The sequence below is a fragment of the Nerophis ophidion genome, linkage group LG11 (genome assembly GCF_033978795.1).
Source record: "Nerophis ophidion isolate RoL-2023_Sa linkage group LG11, RoL_Noph_v1.0, whole genome shotgun sequence".
NCBI lineage: Eukaryota > Metazoa > Chordata > Actinopteri > Syngnathiformes > Syngnathidae > Nerophis > Nerophis ophidion.
The window spans coordinates 59,192,125-59,210,575 of record NC_084621.1 but is presented as its reverse complement, the minus strand read 5'-3'; positions in this window follow the sequence as shown (position 1 = coordinate 59,210,575).

Sequence of the window (18,451 nt, the reverse complement as noted above, 5' to 3'; positions counted from 1 at the left end):
GAGCGGTCCATCCTGGGTCCCGACGAGCGGTCCATCCTGGGTCCCGACTCTAGACAGCCAGTACTTCATCCATGGTCATCGGACCGGACCCCCTCCACAAGGGAGGGGGGGACAGAGGAGAAAAAGAAAAGAAGCGGCAGATCAACTGGTCTAAAAAGGAGGTCTATTTAAAGGCTAGAGTATACAAATGAGTTTTAAGGTGAGACTTAAATGCTTCTACTGAGGTAGCATCTCGAACTGTTAGTCGAATATGTTACTGCGTATGTCAGCAGCTAAATTAGGAACCTTTGTTTTCTTATTTACTACTAAAAGACAAGTAGTCTAATATCCATCCATCCATTTTCTACCGCTTATTCCCTTTGGGATCGTGGGTGGCGCTGGTGCCTATCTCAGCTACAATCGGGCAGAAGGCGGGGTACATCCTGGACAAGTCGCCATCTCATCGCAGGTGGTCTAATATGGTCGCTATTTTTTTTAAGGACAACATTGCAATAACAAATGGTATGTTTCAAAACAATCGAAGTAATTTTGATACTAGCACCAATATCAAAATATTGGTATCGGGACAACACTACTCCCGTCCAAAGGCAAAACCTAGTAACTCACTTCTAGCTGATTTTGAGATAACAAAGGAAAACCAATCTATCTTGATGCTGTCTTACAAAGATCTACAAAGTCATCAAACGTATAGATGTTTTCTTGAGCTATCATTTTCTTGCCGATTGAGCCATGGATTGAATCTGCTCTCATGAACGTGTGCCCTTTCTCCAGATATTTTATCACAATCTCGGGTGGGCCCCATTCTGCGTTTGCACATTGGGCAAGAGCTCTGTACAGCGTCCAGTTTTTATTTTGACCTCCACAGTTTTCTGCCCAAAAAGAGTATGCAAGAACAATACATTTAATGAAGGCGCTTGCAACGTCCTGGGCCAATCTTCCAAATATCCCCTCGTGCCATAATATCACATAATCAGGTTGACCGTCGGCCCCCATTCATGCAAATGTCTCATTAAAGACAATAAGGCGACTGACAAAGAAGCTCCGATTGGTCCCTTGAGATACTAGGTTTTTCTGTTGTATCTGCGCGGTTATGTGGTAGTTGCTAGGTCCTGCCATGCGCGTAACAGCTTACTTACGGAACAAATTACAATATCGCATACACTAATGTAAAACATATCACCTAGGAACTCCAAAATTATTATCAGCTCGGTTCTGACCAAAATTGAGTTACTGGGTTTTGCCTTTGGATGGGAGACTAACAGGAACATAAAAAAATGAATCCAAGAACATTGTAATCATGTGTTATTTTTTTCTTGTTTTTAACGTGGCCAGAACCATAACTCTTCACAGTATGTTCTCTAGCAGGGTGGAATAAATAAAAACCTTCTTCTCCATCAATATGATGTTGTACAATTAGCTGAGCAGGGAGGAAAAAAAAGGACAGAAGAGAGAGGAGGAGGAGGAGGAGGGGTAGGAAGATGAAATCCAATACAACATTCACTGGAGCCTTTTCTCATTATCATTTAACTATCTTTTATGGGCCACCAGTAAGAGATGACGTTCCCATGACCCCACACAATACACAGGCATAGTATTCAATCCTGCTTCGATGAAATTCCTGCAAATAAAACCTTTGTGCCGGGCAACAGCTAATTATTTGACAGATTGGCCCCCCCTTCGGGCTCCGGTTACAGTGTGAAGAAGCCCTGGTTCGGGGCCCCTCCCACATCAAACCAGCTCTGCACACTCTCCCTCCGCCACGGTGCAGAGTGGGGCCACTTTTGACAAAATCCCAGAGGGCCTCATTCTTTTCAGGATATTATGTATTTCAGCCCCCCCTTCCTCACCCCCAACCATCTATCCATCCAAAATCAGGGACCGTGGAGTGTGTGTGTGTGTACAAGAGCGGGGGCCAGTGTGTGTCAGCAACAGCAGTTATTTTATAGCCTAACGGCTGTTCCCAAGCAGGAATATTTAATCTTCCCACAAAAATGAAAGCTGTAAGAGAAACATTTTTAACAGAGGAAAAACCCAATCAGGCTAAATATGTCTTGCATTATTTTCTTTGAAGACCTATTTTTGTTCTTTAATACCAAATTGGAGAGTGGAAACCATTAAGACTTAAAGCTTTGTGTGGGCATGCTTTTGGCATCAGTTCAGTCCTCTAATAGTTTGTCATTAGTGTTTGGACATGGACCGCCAAGATAAATGCCAACATATGTTTACATTATCTGGAGAATAATGGCATTTTCCATGAGCCCCCTTTCCCTCAAAAAGGACATCGCATAACAATGGATAGGTTGAAAATGTAATTGATGATCAAGTAAATATCATGGAATTGTTATAGTGGCGTTTAACTTTTAGTTTTTAACCCTCTATGTCAGTGATTTTTAAACTGTGGTACACATACCACAAGTGGTTCTCAGGCTCCTTCTAGTCCAGTGGTTTTTAACCTTGTTGGAGGCACCGAACCCCATCAGTTTCATATGCGCATTCATTGAACCCTTCTTAGTGAAAAATAAAATGTTTTTTTTCAAATTCAAGACAAAATTATGTGTTTTTGGTAACACTTTAGTATGGAGAAAGTATTCTAAGTAACAAAGACTTAATTTAAAGGTTTTTGGACACTAGGGGAACATATTCTAAGTAAAAAAAGACTTAATTTGGAGTTATTTGGTTAGGGTTAGGGTTAGGGTTATAATGAGGCATTAAGGCATTAATAAGTACTTAATGATGACTAGTTAAGAGCCAATATGTTACTAATTTGCATGTTATTAAGCCACTAATTAATGGTGAATATGTTCCCCATACTTAAGTGTTACCATGATTTTATTCTGGTGCACAAAAAGAACCATGCATGAACCGAACCCTGGGGAACTCCACACGTTACCTTAACATAGTCCGAGGTCACACTGTTATGGGAGACGCACTGCATCCTATCAGTAAGATAAGAGTTAAACCAAGACAGGGCTAAGTCTGACATACCAATTCGTGTTTTGATACGCTCTAATAAAATATTTTGATCGACGGTATCGAAAGCAGCGCTAAGATCGAGGAGCAGCAACATAGATGACGCATCAGAGTCCATCGTTAGCAATAGATCATTAGTCATTTTTGCGAGGGCTGTCTCAGTCGAGTGATTTGCCCTGAAACCGGATTGAAAGGTTTCACATAGATTGTTAAACGCTAAGTGTTCATGTAGCTAATCTGCAACAATTTTTTTGAGGATTTTCGAAATAAAGGGAAGGTGAGACACCGGTAGTTTACCATGAGGTCAGGATCGAGGTTAGGTCTTTTAAGGAGAGGATGAATAACCGCTTTTTTGAATGCTAGGGAAACAGTGCCCGAGGAAAGTGATAAGTTTATAATATTTAGCACTGATGGACCTAATAATACAAAAAGCTCCTTGATAAGTTTCCCAGGAAGTGGGTCAAGTAAACATGTTGTGTGTTTTATTCCATTTACACGTTGTAACAATTCTTCTAGTGTTATTTCATCAAAACGAGAGAAACTATTTTGGATATTTGCAGTATCCGCCGTATATACAGTCGTATCTGTATATACGACTGTATATACATCACCTTGTTCAAAGAACAAAACCAACACAGTGCATAAACTCACAACAAATTACACACATGCAAATTAGTGTTACTTCTGCTGTTGCCGTATCCGTAATACGCCGATAGGGAGAAGTTTTTATTGAGACGATGAGTCGGGTGTGTTTTGACCTCCGCCGAACCCCTGAGGCCGACTCACCGAACCCCTAGGGTTCGATCGAACCCAGGTTAAGAACCACTGTTCTAGTCGTACGCCACATAATCACTTAACTCAGGGGTCGGCAACCCAAAACGTTGAAAGAGCCATATTGGACCAAAAAACAAATCTGTCTGGAGCCGCAATACATTGAAAAGCCGTCTATAAGTCTTATAATGAAGGCAACACATGACCTAAGTGTATAAATTAGCTATCAAAATGACTATGTGTCGTAGGCTAAAACAAATCTTCGTTGAGAGAAATATTGAAATGTGTTATTTATTCTACACATTTTTACAACATTAGAAAAACAATTAGTAAACCAGAGGCTACTCAGAAGGTGAGCTATCCACCCATCCATCCATTTTCTTCTGCTTATCCGAGGTCGGGTCGCGGGGGCAACAGCCTAAGCAGGGAAACCCAGACTTCCCTTTCCCCAGCCACTTCGTCCAGCTCTTCCCGGGGGATCCCGAGGCATTACCAGGCCAGCCGGGAGACATAGTCTTCCCAACGTGTCCTGGGTCTTCCCCGTGACCTCCTACCGGTTGGACGTGCCCTAAACACCTCCCTAGGGAGGCGTTCGGGTGGCATCCTGACCAGATGCCCGAACCACTTCATCTGGCTCCTATCGATGTGGAAGAGCAGCGGCTTTACTATGAGTTCCTCCTGGATTGCAGAGCTTCTCACCCTATCTCTAAGGGAGAGCCCCGCCACACGGCGGAGGAAACTCATTTCGGCCGCTTGTACCCGTGATCTTATCCTTTTGGTCATGACCCAAAGCTCATGACCATAGGTGAGGATGGGAACGTAGATCGACCGGTAAATTGAGAGCTTTGCCTTCCGGCTCAGCTCCTTCTTCACCACAACGGATCGGTACAACGTCCGCATTACTGAAGACGCCGCACCGATCCGCCTGTCGATCTCACGATCCACTCTTCCCTCACTCGTGAACAAGACTCCTAGGTACTTGAACTCCTCCACTTGGGGCAGGGTCTCCTCCCCAACCCGGAGATGGCACTCCACCCTTTTCCGGGCGAGAACCATGGACTCGAACTTGGAGGTGCTGATTCTCATTCCGGTCGCTTCACACTCGGCTGCAAACCGATCCAGTGAGAGCTGAAGATCCCGGTCAGATGAAGCCATCAGGACCACATCATCTGCAAAAAGCAGAGACCTAATCCTGCGGTCACCAAACCGGAACCCCTCAACGCCTTGACTGCGCCTAGAAATTCTGTCCATAAAAGTTATGAACAGAATCGGTGACAAAGGACAGTCTTGGCGGAGTCCAACCCTCACTGGAAATGTGTTCGACTTACTGCCGGCAATGCGGAAGTGAAGGTGAGCTAACTCCTGGAAAGTACTGGCTTTTAAAAATGAGATTTTGTTATGTAAACGGGGATAGCAGGTCCATTCTATGTGTCATACTTGATAATTTTCGCGACTTTGCCACATTTTTGCTGAAAGGATTTAGTAAACAACATCAACGATAAAGTTTGCAACTTTTGGTCGCTAACAGAAAAGCCTAAATAATGTGTTTCAGTTCAAGGAGCCAAGCAGAGAAGCATATGTGAAGTGAAGTGAACTATATTTATGTTGCACTTTCCTCTAGTGACTCAAAGCGCTTTACATAATGAACCCCATTATCTAAGTTACATTTAAACCAGTGTGGGTGGCACTGGGAGCCACGCCGTATGTATATGCAGAATGAATGTTGGCCTTTTGGTTGTGGCCTCTTTTGAAAGATGATTTTGTAACGCAGTCAAGCGGGTAAGAAATTAGAAATTAATAATTATGATCAGTATTTAATCAAACTAATTAATTATTTTTAAAAATCACTTAAAAATGCTGTGAAAAGCTCTCAACTTGAGGTACTTTAAATTAAATTATAGTTACATGTATTGTGAAGGATTATAAGAGATGTATACCCAAAAACAAAAGCAGCCAAAAAAAAGGTGGTGGATAAATCGATTCACAAATACATCGCATAAATCGATCCGATTACGTTTTTTTAATTGTTATTATTTGCCGATATTTTTTTTTCAAATAAGATTTGTACAGTATACCGGTACCAACAGAGTACCAAGGAACAAATTAATTCAAAACGGTACTATACTGCTTTTGGAAAATGTCCGTACTTTCTGAATTTGTGACGAACTCCAAGATGCAGAGAAGCCGGCAGGCATCGCGCAGGAAAACATGATTTAATGTCGAAAAGTAATCCATCCATCCATTTTCTACTGCTTATTCCCATTTGGGAACGCGGGGGGGGCGCTGGCGCCTATCTCAGCTATAATCGAGCGGAAGGCGGTTTACATCCTGGACAAGTCGCCCCCTCATCGCAGGGCCAACACATATAGACAGACAACATTCACACTCACATTCACACACTAGGGCTAATTTAGTGTTGCCAATCAACCTATTCCCAGGTGCATGTCTTTAGAGGTGGGGGGGGGGGGGGGGGGGGGGGGGGGCGGAGTACCCGGAGGGAACCCACGCATTCACAGGGAGAACATGCAAACTCCACAAAAAAAGATCCCGAGCCTGGTATTGAACCCAGGACTACTCAGGACCTTAATAAGAAAAACACAAAACAGAAACTAGGAACAGCCAAACTGGAAAACGGGAAACAGGATCCAACAAACAGGAACTAGCAACAAAAAGACAGCACGCTGTCTTGACAGGTAGTGGTGACAATAATCCAGCATCTGACTGGAGGACAAAACTGGTTCGAATAGCACCTGGCTGATTGACACCAGGTGTGGCCAGGTGCCAGTCAGCCGCAGCTGAGGGGAACAGCGCTCAGGGAGAAAAACAGGAAATTACCAAAATAAAAGCGCTGACAGGAAACAAAGACACAGAGGAAATACTAAAACCTAACCAAACTGTCAGGGACGAACCTGACACTTTTATACCTACGCTGCCGTGCAGCGATGGCGTAGTGAGCCGAGACACATGCTGAGTGTTTTAGCGTGCGCACACACTAAGCGCATACAAGCAGAAACAGAATAATAAGGAAAAATTGGGAAAAAAAAAGAAATTCTACTGGTTGATAAGGAGGATGTGTGAAGCGCCATAAGGAGGTATTTGAGCTTCAAAACTAACAACAAAAGTGACGATTTAAACACAGAAGTGCCGCAAGCGCTGCTTTGAAACATGCCTTGCCAAAGGTGGCAATACTTCAAACTATGGTAAACATTTAAATAATAGGAGCAACAGGTAATAATGTAGTTGATTAGCTCCCCTGCTATGCACACACAGTATACAGTAGGCCTCGTTCACACTGTAGGTCAATTCTGATTTTTTTGCCCATAAGCGACCTGAATCAGATTTTTTGTATGTCTGTGTGAACAGTGACATTTCAAATTTTTTTATAACCAAAACCAAAAACAAATCGGATATATATGAGATGCGTCCTCAATGTGAACTTTCCTGCTCTCAGCTCGCATTCATCCGACCACAACGTCATCAAAAAGCGATAAGCGTCATATTTTTTCGCCAAAATAGACGGTTATAAAATAAACAGTTAACAAAGGAGCAGAAATGAGGTGAGAATAAAATGTTTTTATTAACTCACGTGAAATGAGTTGAGAATAAAATGTTTTATTAACTCACGTGAAGCTTCCACCACTCCTGTCTCTCACTGCTCGCCTTCAGACACGCTCTGCGAGACAAAATAATTGTCCTCTTCCTTCTTAATCTCTTTCATGCAATAATTTGGTTAGGAAAATGTTGACTTTGATTGCACAAAATCTTTAAAGGGGAACATTATCACCAGACCTATATAAGCGTCAATATGTACCTTGATGTTGCAGAAAAAAGACCATATATTTTTTTAACCGATTTCCGAACTCTAAATGGGTGAATTTTGGCGAATTAAACGCCTTTCTGTTTATGCCTCTCTGAGCGACGATGTCAGAACGTGACGTCACATCGGTAATCAACGCCATTTTTCCCTTCACATTAGACACATCGAGTCAAATCACCTCTGTTATTTTCCGTTTTTTTTGACTGGTTTCCGATACCTTGGAGACATCATGCCTCGTTGGTGTGTTGTCGGAGGGTGTAACAACACGATCAGGGACGGATTCAAGTTGATTTACGTAGAATGTGCATCGATTAGCATGCTAATCGATGCTAACATGCTATTTAGGCTAGCTGTGTGTACATATTGCAGCATTATGCCTCATTTGTAGCTATATTTACATCTAGCCTTTCCCTCCACCCACATTTAATGCCAAACAAACACTTAGCAATCAACGGATTTAAGTTGCTCCAGTGTCAAGAGATGCAAAAGTCCCCCGTTTGTTTTTACCGGCGATGCTACGACAGAGATGGCAAACATGTCTGGATATCCTGCGACACTCAAAGCAGATGCATTCCCAACGATAAAGTCAACGAAATCACAAAGGTGAGTTTTGTTGTTGTTATTGACTTATGTGCTAATCAGACATATTTGGTCGCGGCATGAGTGCCAGCTAATCGATGCTAACATGCTATTTAGGCTACCTGTATGTACATTTGAAACTATATTTACATCCAGCGTTTCCTTCCACCCACATTTAATGCGAAACAAACACTTACAAATCTACGGATTTAAGTTGATCCGGTGTCAATGCGAAAGTCCTGATCGGTTGGTCTGCACATTTTACCGGCGATGCTAACGCAAAGATGGCCGAATAGCATCAAAGCTATTTGCTCAATAGCTTCAGTTTCTTCTTCAATTTCATTTTCGCTATCTGCCTCAATACTCCAACCATCTGTTTCAATACATGTGTAATCTGTTGACTCGCTTAAGCCGCTAAAATCCGAGTCTGAATCCGAGCTAATGTCGCTATATCTTGTTGTGTGTTTGTATTGGAATCACTATGTGACGTCACAGGGAAATGGACAGTGGCTTAAGCAAATAGCGAAAATCTCTACAAAATGCAAGTGGACCCCTGCCTGGTTGCCTGGATTTCGAACTACCTCACCGACAGGCCACAGTACGTCAGACTGAAGGACATCACGTCTGACACTGTGATCAGCAGCACCGGAGCACCGCAGGGAACGGTGCTGGCCCCTCTTCTCTTCACCCTGTACACCGCTGACTTCTGCTACAACTCAGAGCTGTGTCACATCCAGAAGTACGCGGATGACACAGCCATCATCGGGTGCATCAGGGACGGCAGAGAGGAGGAGTTTCGGAACCTGGTGAGGGACTTTGTTGTCTGGTGCCACACGAACGTCTTGCAGCTCAATCCGTCAAAGACCAAGGAGCTGGTCATTGACTTTGGGAGGTCGAGTCCACGGTCACAACCTATTGTGATCGAGGGAGTTGAGGTACAGACCGTGGACTCATTCAAGTACCTCGGGGTTTGGGTGGACAATAAGCTGGACTGGACTGTTAACACGGACCACCAGTACAAGAAAGGACAGAGCAGGCTGTACTTCCTCAGGAGACTGCACTCCTTCAACATCTGCAAAAAACTCCTGTGGATGTACTACCAGTCTGTGGTTGCCAGTGTTCTGTTCTACATGGTAGTGTGCTGGGGGGGCAGTACATCTAAGAAGGACAGCTCCAGACTTGAGAAACTGATCAGGCGGGCCGGTTCTACAATCGGAATGAAACTGGACTCACTGGTGACGGTGGCAGAGAAGAGGACTGTGGACAAACTAGTGAGCATCCTGGAGGATGCCGGTCACCCTCTGCATAGCGTTATCAGTAGCCAGAGGAGCCTGTTCAGTGCTAGACTGCTTCATCCCAAGTGCAGGACTAATAGACTCAAGAACTCCTTTGTCCTACACGCCATTAGACTGTACAACTCCTCTCTGGGACGGGGGGCGGGGGGTACAAGGGTGACAGGGGATGCAAAACATTAACAGTGCAATACGTTTTCATAACATGGTCACTACTGCCTACTTTGTCTTGTTATATTCTTATTTTACTGTTATATTGTTATTCCCATTGTTTTTATTCTTTTTGTAATATTTCTCTATTTTGTTTCCTTTTAAACCCCCATTATTTACTTTTTACTTTTTTCTTTAAATTGATCTCAACTCTGTACACTGCTGCTGGAATTTTAATGTTCCTGAAGGAACTCTCCTGAAGGAATCAATAAAGTACTATCTATCTATCTATCTATCTACAGTACGGACTTAGATGGAACAAAAAGTAGTTCCCACCAATCGCGTTTCATTTAGACAAGATCTCAATGATTTACTTCCTTTACACTATGTTCCTGTTCATGACAAACATCACCCCAAATAACTGAAGTATCAAAAGTAGTGATATCTTCATTTGAGGATCGATACTCGAGCATACAGATGTGCTATTGGCGGTATCGAAATTTAATTATCGATCATTTCATCGCTAATACAGAGACACTAATTTTAGAGATGAAAAATGTGATAAAAGAATAGAATATAATATATCTTTATTGTCATTGTACATTGTACAATGAAATTGTATGCAGAAATAATTTTCTGCAAATTCATAACACATAAAAACATAAGAACATAGATAAATAGATAAAAATACATAAAAATACCAAGCATACAGCTCTCATGCACAGTCATTATTGTTATCTTGTGTTCAGCGACACTATTGCTCTCGGGTAAAAAGTGTTCTTAAATCGGTTTGTCCGTGCATTTTATTGTCCTGTACCTCCTGCCTGAGGGCATCGGTTCAAAAAGTTTATGTCCAGGGTGAGATGGGTCCTTTATGATGTTTTGGGCCTTTTTGAGACACCTGGCACTGTACAGTTCATCTAGGGAGGGGAGAGAGCAGCCAGTGATCTTCATGGCAGTTTTAAATAATCAATATTAACGCGACATTTTGACACCTCTAATGTTGTGTATTTACGCAATTGCCACAAGATTGAACCTCTTTCCAGTCCCAGATGCAAAGTGGAGGGATGAGTGGGGGCCCCAAGCACAGAGGGGGGCCCTAGACTTTTGCAAAATTAGATTGTATTTTTCTGTTAATGTTAATATTAAATAGGGATAGCCGTGAACATTCAGTAATAAGGTTTCTTGAATCAAATTAACACCCAGCAATCAAACATACACAATAGTTTGTTCCATCTGGATCTCCGCAAACTCAGCAGGGAACACTTTACTCAACACAGACGTCATAACCTCATCAAAATGTCACCTTTAAGCATTCACAAACAGCAGCAGCATTTTGGAATAAGATAGAGGTGATAGAATAAAACGTAAAAATAGCGTGACAGCATCAGAGAAAATTATGTTCAAGTGTCACTTTTGCATCTCATTGCACATAACTGTCGTGTGTTTTAAGGTCTTTATGTTGCAAACGGAGGTATCAATAGGTTTTAAAGACAAAGGAGGAGATTTTAACCCCAGGAGATGCACTAGTAATAATATAATTTTAATAATAAGGACGTATTATTAAGATTTGTGTCAAACACGGATGATAATCCAATCCGAAAAATGAGTAATAAATAATACATAGTGCGCATTAAATGATTGCACTGTGTAGAAATAATATATGTATAAGAAAAACAACATTATCTTATCATCAATGAGCAAATGTTTTGCACACCAAGAAAAAAAAACGCAGACCACAGTTACTAAACATTTTTTTTTGTATTGAATATGTTGAAACTTTGTAAAAAAAAATATGTTATTCCCTATTTTAAGAAGTCCAAAGACCAGATTACATTTTTTTTTAAATGTGTTTTAAAAAGCTGCTTTCACCCAAAGTCATGCAATAATTAGTTTGTTAATGCATGTTATCATGAATTGATTCATGTGGACCCCGACTTAAATGCCTACTGAAATTATATTTTCTTATTTAAACGGGGATAGCAGGTCCATTCGCCCTGCGATGAGGTGGCGACTTGTCCAGGGTGTACCCTGCCTCCCGCCCGACTGTGGCTGAGATGGGCGCCAGCACCCCCCGCGTCCCCAAAAAGGGAATAAGCGGTAGAAAATGGATGGATGGATGGATGGATAGCAGGTCCATTCTATGTCATACTTGATAATTTCGCGATATTGCCATATTTTTGCTGAAAGGATTTAGTAGAGAACATCCACGATAAAGTTCGCAACTTTTGGTTGCTAATAAAAAAGCCTTGCTTATACCGGAAGTAGAAGCCGATGTGTGCGTGACGTCACCGGTTTGATTACAATCATGGACACCAGCAGTGCGAGCGATTCTGACCGAGAAAGCGACAATTTCCCCATGAAAGATTCGTGGATGAGGATAGTGAGAGTGAAGGACTAGAAGAAAAAAATAAAGATGAGGGCAGTGGGAGTGATTCAGATGTTATTAGACACATTTACTAGGAAAATCTGGAAAATCCCTTATCTGCTTATTGTGTCACTAGTGTTTTAGTGAGATTATAAAGTCATACTTGAAAGTCGGAGGGGTGTGGTGACCGCCAGTGTCTCTGAGTGAAGCCATGGAGGAGCCAAGAAAGTTGCAGCTGCCTCTGAGACAGCTGCAGGAAGAACGACACAAGCTCCGCTCATGTTTACCACAATTTTTTCACCGAAACCTGCCGGTCAACATGTGGTAGAGAACCATGTTCGATTGACCGCTCTGTTCCATATTAAAGCTTCACAACAAACAAAGAAACACCGGCTGTGTTTGTGTTGCTACAGCCGGCCGAAATACACCGCTTTCCACCAAATGCATTCTTCTTCGTAGTATCCATTATTAATTGAACAAATTGCAAAAGATTCAGCAACAGAGTTGTCCAGAATACTGTGTAATCATGCGATTAAATCGGGCGATTTTTAGCCGTGAGTGGTGCTGGGATAAAATGTCCGCTCCAACCAATAACGTCACAAGCATGCGTCAACATAAGCGTCATCATTCCGCGACGTTTTCAACAGGACACTTCGCGGGAAATTTAAAATTGCAATTTAGTAAACTAAACCGGTCATCATTGATGTATAAACTATCAGACTGCGTGGTCGGTAGTAGTGGGTTTCAGTAGGCCTTTAAACAAGTTGAAAAACTTATTCGGGTGTTACCATTTAGCGGTCAATTGTATGGAATATGTACTGTACTGAGGTATCTACTAATAAAAGTTTCAATCAATCAACAAAAACATGTAAACACACCAAGTATAGACATCAGACATACTTTATACGTGTGTACGCCACGGCAACGATGGCTTTAGGGGTTGGTTAGAGGGCCCTTCAGAAATCTTGGGCCCAGAATTCGGTGCTCACCCCCTGCCCAAAAGTTGTTTATTTCCAACACTCATGTGGTCGGTCCCCTGTTAATCGGCACCATCAAAGTGTGTGCTGGTCTCTGGCTGCAACTCCTGTGTTCACCTGGCATGAACCCAAGTGAGCAGAGCCTGGAGTATTCATTGCTCTACCTGGGTGAAGGTCACAGAGTCCAGCTCTTGCCTGCTACGTTCCCAAATGAGCAAGCATATGGTCATAGAGCACCTTGAACATGGAATGTCTTTCCTGTGATTTCAGAGCAAAGAGACAAAGGAGATGATCCTAAGGAAGTTTAAACTTTCCTCGTTGGACCAGTAATCCTTAACAACTAGTTGCAAACTAGCTCAGTAAACCCAAATAGTATTTCTTCTCATAGTCCCTTTTCTGTTTTTTTTAAATAAATGATAGCCTGCATGGTAAAATTACATCACACCAAACCCTTTTAATCGTTTCCATGTTTTCTCAGTGTTAGGCTCATTAGTGTGTGACCTAAAGGCATAAAAAAAGACGACTGAGACAAAAAAAAAAAATCTTTGGATAATGGATGTTTGCTGTTTTAGGACAGTAAAAATAAACAGGGTATGGTAATGAATGTGCTGTAAAAATTGCCTCGGAGTGATTAGTAATTCACATATCTGCAATGCAAGTTTTTAGAAAAGAGTCCTGCAAGCAGACCTTTTTGTCTCAATATTTAAGATGTATGTGCATTGTGGGTAAAGGACGTGCAAGACGACGACTCGCTGTTGGACTTTGTGGACGGCATTGTGCAAGTGTCTCAAGTGGGAGAGACTGCAGCCCAGGTGGTGACTGGAAGGCCGACCTCATTAGCCTTAAAGAGGAAACAAAGGAAGATGCATGGTGAAAAAGTGCCATTGCTCATCTGCAAGGCCACCACCTGACACATTAGTATGCTCAATTAACCACTGGCAGACTCATTTTTCCTCTGTCGTGCTGTCCCACTCTTGCTGGAAAAATTGAAAGAGTCGCTACACAAGATTAAAATAGGACTACTGCAAGGTATTTAGTATATATTTTAGTTATCTGATGATTTTTTACGGGTATCACGCCATATGTTTTTAATGCTTTCTTATATTCTCTTATATCTCTTCCTTTTTGCTCCATGTAGAAGAAAATAAATCTATCATTTTGCAAGTGGTATACATTAAACATGTTTAGATAATGTACATTTTCTCATTATATATATTCCAAAATCTCATTTCAGTAGGCCTTTAATCATGCCTTTATTTTTCATCGGCAAAACATTAGTTATACATTTTGACAAGCATAAACACAAAACATTCAGAGTGTGGTATTGGTGACAACCTGAGGATTCTTATCTACCATAACCCTCCTGTGAAAATGACAAATTATAAGTGTGTGTGTGATACGCATCAGCCGTTGATTAACGAGGTGAGATGGACACACAAGGGTCCTGGCTTAGGAAGCCTCCATCCGACACTTCCCCGCACTTCACAGGACCAACTTCTTTTTATATTTTGTGCTTCTCTCCCCACCTCTCCGCTCCATTTCTCCACCCACCCCATGCCTCTTTCTTTTGAGGTCCACCAAAGAGATGAAAAATGGCGTGCAGCTGGCCCAGCACTTCCTTCCCTTGTCGGGGGTCAGCAGTTCACTATGCTGATGGAGACCCACACACCTCCATTAATAAGAGCTCCCCTGGACTCACACAGGTCGCTTTGCTGCATCACTGGACAGCCAGCACTCCCATGTTTGGTTGGTCTCTGAGATATCTAACTCACAGGATGGTTTGGAATACATATCTCTCATCTTTCTCTGTGTATTTTGCATGTTCTTCCTGTACTTGTGTGAGCCCTTTCCTCTCACAGTCCAAATACATGTTTGTTATGTTTGTTAAAAAACCGTAAAGGTGTGACTGTGCATAATAGTCGTTAAAGAGGAACTTTTTGGGGAATTTTGCAATCATTTTGAAAGACATGACGACGGACGTATTTTTATTTTCAAGGGGGAATATTATCACCGGACCTATGTAAGCGTCAATATATACCCTGATTTTGCAGAAAAAGGAACATATATTTTTTTAACCGATTTCCGAACTCTAAATGGGTGAATTTTGGCGAATTAAACGCCTTTTTATTATTCGCTCTCGGGGCGATACGTCACGTTGTGACGTTACCTAGGTAGTCAATACGCCATTTTCTCAAACACATTACAAACGAGTCGAATCAGCTCTGTTACTTTCCGTTTTTTCGACAGTTTTCCGTACCTTGGAGACATCATGCCTCGTCGGTGTGTTGTCGGAGGGTGTACCAACACGATCAGGGACGGATTCAAGTTGACTTACGTGCTAATTGATGCTGACGTGCTATTTAGGCTAGCTGTATACACATATTGCATCGTTATGCCTCATTTGTAGCTATATTTGCATCCAGCCTTTCCCCCCACCCACATTTAATGCCAAACAAACACTTACCAATCGACGGATTTAAGTTGCTCCAGTGTCAAAAGATCCGAAAGTCCCTCGTCTGCACATTTTACCGGCGATGCTACGACAGACATGGCACAGAGATAAATGTATGGATACCCTGCGACACTCAAAGCAGATGCATTTCCAACGATAAAGTCAACGAAATCACAAAGGTGAGTTTTGTTAAAGGGGAACATTATCACAATTTCAAAAGGGTTAAAAACAAAAAAAAATCAGTTCCCAGTGGCTTGTTTCATTTTTCAAAGTTTTTTTCAAAATTTTACACCTCCCAGAATATCCCTAAAAAAACCTTTAAAGTTCTTGATTTTCCCTATTTGCGATGCGACTGTCCATTTCCCTGTGACGTCATACAGGGCTGCCAATACAAACAACATGGCGGTTACCTCAGCAAGATATAGCGACATTAGCTCGGATTCAGACTCGGATTTCAGCGGCTTAAGCGATTCAACAGATTACGCATGTATTGAAACAGATGGTCGGAGTATGGAGGCAGATAGCGAAAACGAAAATGAAGAAGAAATTTAAGCTATTGAGCGAATAGCTATTGATGCTATTCGGCCATAGCATGGGTGTACCTAATGAAGTGGCCCATAGCATGGCTGCCTTATTAGCATCGCCGGTAAAATGTGCGGACCAAACAATCAGGACTTTCGCATCTTGTGACACTGGAGCAACTTAAATCCGTCGATTGGTACGTAATATAGTTTTAAATGTACATACAGTTAGCCTAAATAGCATATTAGCATCGATTAGCATAGCATGTTAGCATCGATTAGCTGGCAGTCACTGCGACCAAATATGTCTGATTAGCACATAAGTCAACAACATCAACAAAACTCACCTTCGTGATTTCGTTGATGCATCTGCAGGTTATCCATACATCTCTGTGCCATGTCTGTCTTAGCATCGCCGGTAAAATGTGCAAACACTCTGGCAAATTCAATGGGGGTCTGGCGGCAGATTTTTTGCAAGTGGTGCAAATTGAATCCCTCCCTGTTAGTGTTGTTACACTCTCCGACAACACACCGACGTGTGAAAATGAAAATGATGGGTGTATTACCTCGGTGACGTCACATTCTGACGTCATCGCTAAAATACAGATAAACAGAAAGGCGTTTAATTTGCCAAAATTCACCCATTTAGAGTTCGGAAATCGGTTAAAAAAATACATGGTCTTTTTTCTGCACCATCAAGGTATATATTGACACTTGCATAGGTTTGGTGGTAATGTTCCCCTTTAATGTTATTGACTTAAGTGCTAATCAGACATATTTGGTCGTGGCATGACTGCCAGCTAATCGATGCCAACATGTTATTTAGGCTAGCTGTATGTACATTTGTAGCTAAATTTGCATCCAGCCTTCCACTCTACCCACATTTAATGCCAAACAAACGGATTTAAGTTGCTCCTGCACATTTTACCGGCGATGCTAAGACAGACATGGCACAGCGATGTATGGATACCCTGGGACACTCAATCGTTGGTTAGAAGGTAACCGCCAAATAGCTTCAATAGCTACAGTCTTCGCTCAATAGCTTCAGTTTCTTTTTCAATTTCGGTTTCGCTATCTGCCTCCATACTCCAACCATCCGTTTCAATACATGTGTAATCTATTGAATCGCTTAAGCCGCTGAAATCCGAGTCTGAATCCGAGCTAATGTCGCTATATCTTGCTGTGCTATCCGCCATGTTGGCATCACTAAATGACGTCACAGGAAAATGGACGATGGATTTAAAGATAGCGAAAATCAGGCACTATAAAGCCTTTTTTCAGGATATTCCATGATGGTTAAAATTTTGAAAAAAAACTTCGAAAAATAAAATAAGCCACTGGGAATTGATTTTTATTGGTTTTAACCCTTCTGAAATTGTGATAATGTTCCCCTTTAAATGCATTCTAACTCGTAGAATTTGGAGGTAATCCTCCTGTTTCGTCGTCTCATTTACTCTCTGTAAGTAGCACGGTGGGAGAGGGGTTAGTGCGTCTGCTTCACAATACGAAGTTCCTGAGTTCAATCCCGGGCTCGGGATCTTTCCGTGTGGAGTTTGCATGTTCTTCCTGTGACTGCATGGGTTCCCTCTGACTACTCTGGCTTCCTCCCACCTCCAAAGACATGCACCTGGGGATAGGTTGATTGGCAACACTAAATTGGCCCTAGTGTGTGAATGTGAGTGTGAATGTTGTCTGTCTGTCTGTGTTGGCCCTGCAATGAGGTGGTGACTTGTCCAGGGTGTACGCCGCCTTCCGCCCGATTGTAGCTGAGATAGGCACCAGTGCCCCCCGCGACTACAAAGGGAATAAGCGGTGGAAAATGGATGGATGGAACATGTAAATTAATGTACATAACAGTCTGCTTACATTCACACTCACACACTAGGGCCAATTTGGTGTTGCCAATCATCCCCAGGTGCATGTCTTTGGAGGTGGGAGGAAGCCGGAGTACCCAGAGGGAACCTACACAGTCACGGGGGAGAACATGCAAATTCCACACAGAAAGATCCCAAGCCCGGCATTGAACTCAGGACCATCATATTGTGAAGTACATGCACTAACCCTTATTCTACCATGCTGCCCAATGTGCAAATCATAATGTTTTGTTTCTTATAAACTTAGATGTTGCGGTAAATAGTATTCTATCTTAATTTGTCGCTTTTTATACTTTCTGTCCTGGGTATGACGTTAAACTACATCCAGGCATGAGATGGGAGGTTGTGTGGGGTTAGTGAGTCCCAACTAACATCTATAAAATGCACACAAAGAACCATTTGCACCTTCTCTTGTGACTGGCGGGCGGTCAGCGTCATAAAGCTGAGCGGGTCCATGGGTAATTGGGGCGCGGACAACCAACAGGACAGACTAAGTTCAACAGCCCAGTAAGGCAATTAGTCTAGGAGAAAAATCTCTGATATAAAATACCCCTTCCAACCCGCACCGAGCCAGCGTGGAAGGAGTGGGCTAATAACCAGCATGAAAAGTACGCCAAGAGATCGTTCATTATGGCAGAAACATGCTGAGGCTTTCGTCCAGCAGTGGACTGACGACGGCT